This window comes from Hibiscus syriacus, unplaced genomic scaffold (genome assembly GCF_006381635.1).
Source record: "Hibiscus syriacus cultivar Baekdansim isolate YM2019G1 unplaced genomic scaffold, ASM638163v2 tig00002840_pilon, whole genome shotgun sequence".
Classification (NCBI taxonomy): domain Eukaryota; kingdom Viridiplantae; phylum Streptophyta; class Magnoliopsida; order Malvales; family Malvaceae; genus Hibiscus; species Hibiscus syriacus.
In genome coordinates, this window is record NW_024061947.1 from 11,009,642 (window position 1) to 11,022,945 (window position 13,304).

The 13,304-nt window shown below is 32.1% G+C and overlaps 1 pseudogene; it reads right to left on the reverse strand.

Annotated features, from left to right (window-relative positions):
* Positions 1–6,120: 6,120 nt before the first annotated feature.
* LOC120152985 lies at positions 6,121–11,410 on the reverse strand (annotated as a pseudogene).
* Positions 11,411–13,304: the final 1,894 nt, after the last annotated feature.

A 13,304-nucleotide genomic window follows, 5' to 3' on the forward strand; every position in this document is an offset into this window, starting at 1 on the left:
AAAATTTTCCTATAATCATTGAAACAAAACTAACAACTTAAGATCACATAAGAATCATATAAGGAAAGATTAAATCTAACCAAGAAATTGGAACAAAGATAGACACAAACAAATTTAATTGTATCGGTAAACAAACCACAAAAAGAGATCAAGCAATTGAAAGATCACCGAGAAAACCGTAAATCAGACTCGAGCAATGTGAAAAACTATCCACGAACGCAAATCAGATATCCAAATCCAATATGAGGGTCCAAAGCAGGGAAGATCAACAAGATATCAGATAATCACCATCTTGATCAGTCGTGACGATGTCAAATCAATACTTAAAAAAAGATAAATGAAAATACGACCATAGAACCGAAAAAATGTCAAAAAGCGTAAGAAAACGTGCCATAAAGGCAGATAAAAATGTGCAACTAAGGTAGACTTATTGAAAATAAATATATGATATAGAAAAGAAAAAAGATAATAGAGAATACCGACAGTCGACAACCAACATTAAAGTTGGTGCCGTCGTCGATCAATAAAGACAAAAAATAAAAGAGATAAGTGGCACACCAATGAGATAAAACTAGTTTTTTGTTAACCATAGTTATAAAAATCATTTAAATTGGAATAAAATAATATTATAAATATTTATAATTAAATTTAAATAGAGACTCAAAAATTCGATTCAATTCGAAAAAATTTCAAGTCAACTTTGAATTGTAAAATAGAACTCGTCAACTCGAATAATACAAAATTTTTTTTACTCGACTCGACTCGATCGAACGCTCACCCCTATTTATGAGCTTCGATTGTGGGGAAATGGTTAATGAAAGATTCCATCTTCATTCACATGCACCGAGGGATGGATTGAGAGGATGGATGGGATAGTTGTTTTCTTGAAAATTTAAAATTATCATATATTTTAAATTTATTTTATGGAGTTTCTATTGAAAATATGTTTCTAACACCTAAAATTTTATAATTCAAATTCACCCTCTAAAATCACTTTTTTAATCATTTTTTCAAAAATAATTTTTTCAATTTTCTCAAAATAGAAAAAGAGATGAGGGTTTCGATTTTGTTTACCTCACTCGGGTCGAGTTTTTGCAGGGAATAGGAAGAGCCTCGCTAGAGTTGTCTTTGGGGAGGGAGAAACCGAAGAGTCTAAGGACTCTAAGGTTCCATTTGGGGCTTGCATGGTTATGGGAGGCTCAGTTTTGGGTTTAAATCTAGGAGAAAAAAGTTTTGGTCGAAGGGTTGAGGTATGTTTAGGTGAGTTTAGGGGTTTTTATTGGTATTTTAGCTTTAAATCTGAGTCTTATCAAGCGAATTGAAGTTTTAGGAGTGGTTTAAGGCTCGATTAAGGTCATCGGACCACTGATACGGTGGTCGGGAAGGAGGGGCGCCATCGATGTATGGTGGTCGCTGGCTCCGATCGGGGAAGTGGTAGACGGTGAGAAAGAGCTGGGTTGAGAGAGTTTAAAGGTTTTTTTAGGCTTTAGGTTAAAAATGAATTGAAACAAAAAAAGAGTGTCTTTTATACCAAAACTTTAGGGGGAAATTTTCTTTAAATCCTCTAAACCCATGTGTGTTTTTAGTAGTCCTTGATCTTGTGTCTTTTTATTTTATTTCTATTTTTTGTCCTAATTACATGATTTTTCATTTTATTGTTTGTTCTTTAATTTGTTTAGAAACTTAGGTATAACTTCTCTTTAGTCCTTGTATATTTGTCGTGTTATTTTTGATTGGTCACTAGACCACTTTTGATTTTCCTCAAATTTAGACTATTGATTTAGGGTTCTTTCAATTTAGTCACTAATTTATGTTTTACTATTTTATTTTAATTTTGTTGTTAAATTTTATTTTCATTGCATGTTAGCCCCTATTTTTTTCTTTTTATTTCAGATTTAACATTTTATTTTCATTTACATTCAATTTGATCCCTAGCACATGTGAATAATTTGATTCGAGTTAATTCTAATTTGTTGCATTTTTTAGCTTGTTAATACCCTTAGGTTTACATTCCTTTTAATTTAGTCCTAATTTAAATTGCATCTTAATTTTGACCTAATCCCTAATTGACTTATTAAATATTCAATTTAGTCCCTTGATTGTTTAATTTGTTAAATACTAATTAGAATTAATATAATTTCTATTGCCTTGTAATTAATTAGATTAGTTTATTTTATACACATTAGATTGTTTGAATAAATTGGATGTATCTATGCATGTTTTAATTTGTTTATTTATTTCTTTGATTTGTTATAGTTTTTTAATATTAGATTATAACCACCTTAGTCCCTAAACTTTAAATAAAATCAACCAGTTGAACATAACAGAATTAGGACAACTAGAGCCTTTACTATAGTCATTTTCATCTTAGCCCTTAAAAATAGGGATGATTCGATTTGGGTTTTCGCATGAAAATGTCCGATTGCTCAAATTAATTATCCGATTCGATAATGGAATTAAAATTAGCTAGGGTTAATTTTAGAGACCTCACTTTATGACTAGTCCTTTATGGTCTTTAATTTTCATAATTTGACACCTTATGTTAGGAAATCCTTTAATAAACTCGCTTAGTATAATTAGGTTCTTAAACATGTTGATTGATTGCATTTCTTTTTCAAACACAAGGCAATGTTGATTTACCAAGGAGTTAATGGAGTATCCTCCGTATTATGCTCAAGGGGTGACCGCTGGTAATTCCCAAAGTAGATGGGCATCCTTTTCAAAACCCTTCATTTAAAAAAAATAAAGGCAATGTCTGATAATTGGGCATAATAATTGATCTCTCACATTCATGTTAGGAGAGAATATAATTGGTTTTGATAAACAAACACCCTCTTCAACTTTGCATCCATAGTATTTTTGAATTAAATAAAACTTTGAAATCCAAATTTTCAAATTTTAAAGTAGGGTAATCAACTAGGTATCAATTTCTGGGCATTGTGGGGATGCTAACCCTTCCTCACGCATGCCACTCTCGAACCTATTTTCTGGTTTTCGCAGATCCCAAACTTGATATTTTTATAAAAATAAATATTTTATTAAAATCAACCGATTTTTATGGTGTTCCAATCACACCTTAAAATGATTGGTGGCGACTCCCAACATTTCATAAAATCATTTCAAAAACTCCATCGTTGTAACTTGTCGGCCTTTCCCCCGAGGGGTCGGTTGCAACAAAATTAAACTGAATTTACAATTTTTTTTATAAAAATATTTAATATATACTTAATGAAAATGAGTTAAGCTATATAAAATTTATTTTTAAAAAAAATAATTAATCCGATCAAATCAAACCAAACCAAACCAAATCAGTAAAAATCAATTTGAGTTTAATTATTTAATATCTGTTTGGTATTTTAAAAATTAGAATACTGCACAACAATTGCATTTTTCCTTTTTCAAAATAGAACCGAACCATACTCACCCTTGCATGTTGGGGTCTTAGCTTCAAGAATGTTAAAATTTTAATTTAATCCTTTAAAAATTGTGACAATGTAAATTAATATAATGGTAACATTTTAATTCGAACCTGAAAAATTATAATTTAATTTTAGCTCTTTTTAAAAAAATTGAGACATGATTGAACACTAAAGTATGATTTGCATGAAAATATATTATTATTTTATTATTTTTTAGACATTTTTTATTAGCATAGTGTAAAATTATGTAATCTTCTATTATTCTATATAATGTTTGATAGTATACATTGTAATTAAATAATTATGTAAGTTGTAAATTTTAAAATAATATTAATTATAAATGGCAAAACTTTCGAGATAATGTTCTGGAAAAAATTAATTCATGAGATAATGCACTCCCCAGATTAATTGCTCAAATAAGGTGAAATCCACAGTTGGACGTAGGTCGCCATGCCTTCCGGGCGACCTACTAGGTCGCCATGCCTTCCCACGTCCCAACACGCTGGGCATCTGAGGCCATCCGACCGAGCTATGTGAGAGCATCCGAGGTCATCTGACCGAGGCCATCCGAGAGAGCTATGTGAGGGCAGCCGAGCGAGCTATGCGACCTACTTCGAGGGCAGTCGAGCGAGCTATGCGAGGGAATCCGAGCGAGCGAGAAAGGGTAGGTCGCCTGGAGTGCATGGCGACCTACAAGGTCGCCCGGAGGGCATGACGACCTATGTGTTGGGACGTGCATGTGCCATGCAATACGTTCATTCTCTCTGTTTGAGAAAAGGTAGGTCGCCCGGAGTACATGGCGACCTACGACCAACACTGTGGATTTCACCTTATTTGAGCAATTAATCTTGGGAGTGCATTAGCTCGTGAATTAATTTCTTCCAGAACATTATCTCGAAAGTTTTGCCAATTATAAATTAAAGAATGTATCTAAGAATGTAATTAATTATATCAATTATCATCCCTCCTTAAGGATTGAAAAATGTAATTAGAAGCCTTGATTACATCTAAGGGTAAAGTACACAAATGATCCCTTGACTATAAGGTGTTGCTTTATTGAGTCACTCGACTATTAGAAGTTGTAAAATGATCATCTGACTATAGGATGTTGCTTTGTTGAGTCTCTCGACTATTAAAAATTATCAAATGATCACATAACTATTCATTATGTTCCAAATTCGTCATTTTCGTTAAAAATTTTGACTATGGTTTAAGTTGGATATTAATCTACTGTTTGATATATGATAAAATTTGATCCAAGAATCTTAAACGATTATCATATCTCAGACAGAAGATTAGAATCTAGCTCAAACTATCATCAATTTTTTAATAGAAAATGACGAGTTTGAACTAATGAATAGTCGGGTGACCATTTTGTAACTTTTAATAGTAGAGGGACTTACCAAAGCAACATCCTATAGCCAGGGGACCATTTGTATAGTTTACCCTACATCTAATTCAAGAGAGCTTACAAATTACAATAATTTATTCAGATATATATTACAATTATATAACTATAATCAAATATAATTATGGGACAACTTTCTAAATACAGGATATTAGCATGAAAATGGAGCCCTCTCTCATCACATGATAATTTGATCTCTCACATTATTGTTTACTTAATTAAGCTGTTCAGCATCACAGATATTAGCAAATGGGAATCAAATGAAGCGAGTAGGCAACAAGAAAGGGTCACATGATGTGATCTAATAGTTCTGGTTTTAAAAATGGCAACTGTAGAAGATTAGCTGAACCGACAGCAGACTCGATTAACATAATAATTTGTTTAATCCAACATTAATATACCATATCAAACAACTTTGCTTACTGTTGATTTTTTTAATTTGTTTTGCTTGCTGTTGTCGGCATGAGACTTGCACATGAGAGAGATAATATACATAATATATATAATATATGATGATGATGGGAAAATGAATTGTTTATATATAGATGGAAATGACAGTCAAGAGGTGGATGTACATGCTCGAAAGTCACGTTGAATTATGTATGTTTTGTGATGGCATGTGCTTCACTAGTTATGGAACGCAATAAAATGAGATTATGGTAGTCTAAAAATCCCCACCTTTATATTATACGCATATGAGATTATATATATATATTTTTAATGGTGGTTTATATAATTTTTTTATTATTATTGAGTATTAGTTGACATATTCACGCACGTATTGTTGTTTTTTAGTCGGTTTGATTTGTAGTAATTACGTAGCTTTTTGTTTGAATCAAAACTTAATTGAAGTAAAATTAAGAATTCAAAATTTATCATGTTAAATCATTATTAGAAAAAGGGTGAATTTAATTTATGAATTTAATATTTATATTAAATTCATATTTATTTTCACTATTGTAAATTAAATATATTATTTAATTTAAATATTAGTAATATAATTATTCTTTGAATACATCAAATTAAAAACAGTATTTATTATCTTTTTTAACTTTGAATATTAAAGATGAGGATAAAATATATAAATAATCCCGAATTTTTAGGGTGCTTACATTTTGGTTACCTGATTTTTAAAATTTGTAATACAGTTATTGAACTGCTCTCGTTAGTTTTTGCGATGTAGTACTTAACCCGTTAACTTTCTAACGTTTAAGCTTCTTCTTCCTTCTTCTTTCGTCTTCTTCTTCCATCCACCATTCTCAGGTATGGTTTTCTTTCTCATCCCTTCAAATCCTAATAATCATCACTGTAAGTCACACAAAATGGTCGGAAAAACATCAAAAACGTCTTCATGGTTTCCAAGGTGCCGGAGGCGGTGGCAGTGTGGGAAACATTGGTGGAACCGCAGAAAAGATGGTGTTCTTGTCGATCCCGGCTGACCCGTCACCAGACAATGTCACGAGTGCAGCAACCAAACCTGCATTGCCTGCAAGAGTTGGCTCTGTGTAGTTTTAGTTGGCGCGAACGTCACGAAATCCGTCATGCTTGTCAGGTCCGGCAACCATGGCTCCCACAAGTGTGTTCGGATTCGGCTTCGTCGTATCCCTCCATTTTCATCCCCCTTCACAAATATATTTGACATTGTTCTTAGGGATAGAAGCGCTTCTGTGGTGAACATGCTTGGGGTAATGGTTATCAAAGCCAACAACATAGCTCATTTTCCGAGGATTTTTGCCGAGAATATAATCAATCTGCCAAAATGACAGCCAAGAACAAATTAATGGCCACCTTACCTTAGCATGTCTTAGCCATAAGACAAGACTACAGCATACTTGTATTTCCGAAAATTCACGCAGGACATCAGTCGAATAGAAATTGGGACCACAGTACCATCTAGGTGTATCAGCAGCATCGAGATAATCACTGTATAGGGTCGCTAGGAAGGCTGCATTAACAACGTATTGCAGAGGCTGAAGCCTTCCATGGTTAAACTGAATCAAACCTCCTGCATAATGTCCAAAGACGACGCGAGTATGGAAAACAACGCAACAAATACATTTAAGTATTAGATGGTCAAAAGGTGCAGATATGTTTACCCTTTGTTCTATTAAAGCTAGTAAAAACCGGTAGGATTGAGCACATAATGATGCCGGTTTGATTATGAAAAGTACTCAATATTTTCTCATATGGATACCCGGGACTCAAAAACAATCTCATCCGGCTCAGAAGCACCTAAAACACACAACATTGGTTACATCAGCAATGAACATGGAAGCTATTTACAGGAGGTTTAGAGATAGACATCAACAAAATTCGATAACCGTAAAGGAAGATTGTGGCAATTAGTAAATAGCTTATTAGGATTTGAAGAAGAAGACGAAGGAAGAAGGAAGAAGGAAGAAGGAAGAAGAGGGAGGAGAAGAAGAACCTTAAACGTCAGAAAGTTAGCTGGGTTAGGTGCCATATTAGAACAAACTAAAGGGAGGTAACAGCAGGACCAAAATGAGAACGGACTAAAATTTTGATAACTGCATTGTAATTTTCAAAAGTCGGGTGGTCAAAATACCCTAAAGTTCGAAAACTATTTATATACTTCACAATAAAGATAATTATATACTTTTGAATATTTAAAATTAAATAATATCAATTTAGAATGGTAAAAGGAGTTTTATCTTTTAAATATTCCAAATTAAAAGATGATATTATATGTTTAAAGTTGAATATTAAAAAATATATGGTTAGATTAAATTTCTCTTTAAAATATCCTATAAATAGCGAGTTAACCTGCTAGGTTAAACATAAGTTCAAATATCTCAGAATTCAATAACTTTTCTTCTCTTGAAAAAAATATTTTCTCTCATCCTTAGAAAAATATTATTTTCCTTCTTAGTTTTCCAGTGATAGTTGAAGGCAATGATAGTTTGTGATCTTGAAAGTTTGTACAAATTTTTGTTGATCATTTAGTTGTTGCATCTTGAGAGACAGACAATCAACAAACTCGAGCAACAAATGAGTGATTGAAAATCTGTCTTAAGAAAATTGTATAGTAACATGCCTCAAATGTTTTCGATATAAAAATTAAAATCAAAGAATATTTCATCTTAGTGGAATAATTTTCAATTACTATAACTAAAATTATATTAAATAATTATAAATATCATGTCGAATAATTCTTTAACAACAAAAATAATTTTGAATATAAGGGTCTCCAACAATAATAATTATGTACATGTAGAATATATCACATCAAAGGCGAAAAAGTTACTCTAACTAAAAATATATTAAATAATTATAAATATCATATTTTCATCCGGAAAAAAAATTATATGTAAAATATACCATTCAAATCATGATCTTTAACAATTACTTATATCACTAATATTATATGCATTAAAGTTGAGCCATTTGAACACTTTCTTGTTATTTATATGCCTAACATCATATGCATTAAAGTTGAGCAATTTGAACACTTCCAGGCTTTCCCCATTGTTCTTTTGTTATTTCTTTGGTTTATTGCTTTATTTTTTTTTGTTATCAACAATTGATCTTGATTAATATGGATCGACTCGGATTACACACATAACTTTGGTAGATGAGTTTTTCAATAGATATATTTTATATACATAAAGACTCGAAATTAAAACATACTTAAATAATATCAAATTATTTATCACTTAAACGAAAGTTAGATTTTTTTTCTTCTTTTTCTTAATGGAGACCGATTCCTATCCTTGCATTAGTGATTATTTATAGTTAAAAAAACAAAAGGGATCTGTCATACATTTAAAAGGTCAAATCATTGTCCCCCTGACACACTATTGATGTCCTAATCTTTCCCTAATTCGAGGATTTGGGTCCCCGTACCCTTCATATTTCTTTTATTGTTTTTATGATTGATTTGTTTAAGATATCATGTGCTTGACAAGCATGGAATTCAACTTTGAAGTGAGTGAAAGCTCTTGTAATAAAAGCTTTGGTTAAATCGTCATGAGCCCCCTACACTATACATAACTTATAGGTTTAATCTCTATACTCTAATTTGATCGATTTTAATATACATGTCATACATGGACAAAAAGCATGACTTCACAATTTTCACGGATATTATTTGAATCATGAATTAAAATTTTAAAAGTATAAAGACAAAATATGAATAAATTAAATAATAGGGATTGAATTTATAATTTATATATAGTATAGGGACTATTAATAGCATTTGACCTAAAATTTTAAGCTGCATTCGGTCAAAATTTGTGGGCTGATTGTTAATAATAAAGGAGCAATGAATGAATGTTTTGCTTTCCACCTAATTTTTATATTTGATAAACTTGTTCATGATAATATTTTCAGATAATTTAATTTTATATTTAGTTTTGTGTAATTATCATTTAGAAGAAAAAATTATTATAAAAAATTCGAATATCAAAAAAACATTCCGGTCAAAATGATAGGATTGTCATTATACCATTATAAATTTGTCAATTTCGATCAAATTAGACAATATTATCATAAAATAATATTTTTTTTATCGGAGTCCTTATATTTTTTAACTAGGTAATTAGTTATCCCGACCAAAAAAATAATGAAATGAGTTGGACATGGAAAAACTGATTTATTGAGAGTACATTATTTCCTTATCTCAATTTTCTAAATTAATATAATATATATAGTAATGATAAGGGACGAACGTAGAATTTTATGTTAGATGACAGACTAAAATTTAAGAGGAGACGAAAATATATTTTCAATAAAAAATAGATTTTCAATAAAAAATACAAAACAAAAAACTAAAATTCCATCTTATCAAGTGATTATATATATTCCATAATATGCCATGGAAGTTGCTTGCCAACACATCCATCCTATCATGCAGCTATGATATTTGACAAGTATGAAGATACATGCAGCCAGCAAAAAAGGCCACATGTAATTCAGATATATCCAAATCCCATTTGATCACAAAAGGGATGGAAGCACACATGGTGATGGATGGGAAAATTCTCCATCCTTGGGTACTTTTTTAATCTTTAGCTCCTCGTCGTCGAAACAAAATGAACTGTCTATGCTTACATAGAACAGCAAGAAGATTGACATCAATCCAAGGCATTCTGCCCTTGCTGCCTCAACGCATTTACTGTAGAATAGTCCAGTCTTCAAGTTCAACATTGAAAACATAATAGAAAACTCTTATTGTCGTGGGTAGCATCAACTGCATAACTAGGCCAATTAAAACCATTATTGAACTTAACTTAGAGGTTTCTTGATTAAAAGGAGAACAAAGTTGTATTGTTGAGAAGGCAAATAAACCAGAAATGAGGATGGATAACACAAACAGATTTCAAGTTTTCAGGTGATACACTGAGGCCTTAAGCAGTCCCTAACCCTTTTTTTATCGGTTATTATCGTATGTGTTGGAACTTTTTCCTCAAGTTATTGCCAATGAAGTTTCCGCAGTAGGAAGTAAGTACTAAAACCTTTGCTTGTTATTGTTTAGCAAAATGGAGTAGAAAATCCCTTGTAGTGCTTTATATTAGCCAAGTATCTTGGGTCTTGAAAAGAAACCGAAGCAGCAAAAAAATTCCGTTGCCTGGACTTGAACCCGAGTGAGAGCCGAGCATCCTAACCAACTAGACTACAACGTATTATTGTCTTATTGATGTTTGTTTTGCTCAGCTTGGTTTAATGCGTTTTCCCCTTCCCTCTCCGTTGCACTTGCATCACTTTCCGGCTCGACCCGACTTTGAATGTGTCGTCACCATCGTCTCCAGAAAGGTATGTCTTTTTCATGTTTGATTTGGCTTAATAATAATGCCCCTGGATAAAAGTAAATATCTTGGAGCAATTTGAATTATTTTTACATTTTGGCTTGAATTTCTTAATCTTTGCTGCAAACTTAGTTGCTTTTACCTCTGGTCCAATGAATGTATACACGGACATTGGTTTACAGCTTTTTCTCTTCTTTTTAATGTTGTCGTTGCAGTAGGCTGCTATAATGATCAAGAATCCATTGTGCTTCCGATCTTCTTGACTGTCAAAACATCCTTCATGCCATGTATAATCTGTATTGAATTGTAAAGTTCTCCAAAGATGGAAGGAAACATCACATCAGTTAAGTTCAGGGTTTTGTGATTCCAAGTTTCAACCATCTCCCTGTCTCAGTTATTATCAGGAATATTCTGGCATATATGATCATCAGTTAACTTGTACATAGTCTCCGTCATGCATGCATGCATGTGTAGACATTAATTTTTTCATAATAATTATTAATTATTATTAATATATATATATTATTATTATTATTAAATATATATATACGAATTACATCAGAGGCCAATCCAGTACATGCCCATCACCGGCCCAGACCAAAATGAAACCCTAACATTTAGGGTTTCAGCTAGGGTTTCTAAACCCTAGCACTGCCGCAGCCACGCCTCTCCAGCGCCAGAAGCCACTGCCTCCACGCCTCTGCTGCCAAGTGCTCCAATCAACCATTGCCGACGGTCAGCTGCCAGATGCTCGAACCCGCTACAGCCACGAAGCCGCCGCCTCGCCAAAAGCCTTCAGAAGCCAGCTGCCCCCACATGTCGCGGCTATGGGGTGAGTCACCACATAGCTCGGTGACTCACCAAACTTCCCCCTCTGGACCGGTCCGAGCATGGCTCCGTGGTGGCTATAAAAGCCACCGAATCCTGCAAAACGAAAAGGAGGGAGGACAAAAGAAAAAAAAAGAAGAACGAAGAGAAGAACGAAAGACAGAACCACAACAACCACCAACCACAACAATACCAAACAGAAACGAGAGAAACCGAGAACAACAGAAAGCAAGCAAGAAATTAAAAGGAAGAGAAAAAGAGTAACTTACATTCGGAGTACTCCAAGCGTCACCAAAAACCTTCGAAAACCGAAAGTACTTTCGTAGATTTGCTTCGATTGGGAGCTTTTTAGGGAAAAGGAACACCGGAATCGGCATTAGCACGTTCCGATCTATATTTTGGTGGGTTTTAAATTTTTTCGGCCACCGTCAACAGTGGCCGACGACGTCGGGGCAACGCGGCCGGCTGATGATCGGTCTCTCTCCGGCGACAGAAGCTAAAGAAAGGCGAGAGAGAGTTTCATAACTCTCTCAGCTTTGAGAGAGAAGAGAAAGGAAGAAATGAGAGGCTGGCCCTACGGGCCAGCCGATTTCGGGTATTTATACCCTCTCCCAAACGACGCTGTTTTGGGGGAGGTTGTTTCTGTAATTTCCATAAAGGGTAAATCCCTTCCGCAGTGTTCTATGTTTATAATACTTACAAATTAGTCCCTACAAGTTATTTTTATTTATTTTAATTTGGTAGTTGAATTTTAATATATTATGTTTTAGTCATTAATCAGTAAATATATAAATTTTTGGTAAATAACTATATTAGTCCCTATTAATTTTATTTATTCTTATTTTAATCACCTAGTAATAATTAGGGTTAATTACACTATTAGTTTTTATATTTTTATTTTACTTCAAATAAGGGCCTTTAATTTATTATTTATATTTTAATTACTAATTATTTTTACTATAAGTTTTTATTTTATTATTTGTACCTATCATTTTAATTTTATTGATTTTTGTCCTTGTTTATTTATATGTTAATTTTATATATTTACTTTTAATTATTATTACTATTATTATTATTGTTTAGCTATAAATATATATATTTATATAATAATATTTATTATTTATTAAATCTTATTTAATTATTTTTAACTTATTTTAATCATGTTTTAATATTTTTTATTTTTCAATATTAAGAAAGGGCAGTCTTAACAACTGGATGTCCATTTTCTGATATTTTTAAATAAATAAATATCTTATTTTTATAATTATATATTAATTGTTTTAATTATTTATTTATTTTTTAATATCGAAGAAAAGAGCTGTCTTAAGGCGCCTAGAAGTCCTTTTCTGATATTTCTAAATAAATAAATATTTTATTTATAAATATATATAAATTAATATTTATTTCATAATTATAATTTTGAAATAAAAAAATTATAAATTAAATATATTTGAATTCTTAAATTCTATTATTAGAGACAATTTATAATTAAAAAGTACAATTTTGGGCGTTGTAGGGGTGCTAATCCTTCCCTAAACGTAACCGACCACGAATCCCCTTTTATTATTAAAAAGAACGAGTTTTTGGTTAAAACGCAGATCAGTTTATCTTTTAATCGATGTTTTGTTAAAAACTCTTTTAAATGATGATTTTTAGGTATTCGACCTACCTGATCCAAAAGGCCGATGACGACTCCCAAATTATTTTAAAAAACCATTTATTCACATCACTTTTCCCGCCAAGTAAAAAATTCGTGCCCGGACGAAAACCGGTTACGACAGCTTGGCAACTCCGCTGGGGACCAGTCAAACTTTAAAATCAATTGTAAATTGTCTCTATCAGTTAGAAATTAAAAATTCATATATTTAATTTTTAATTCTTTTC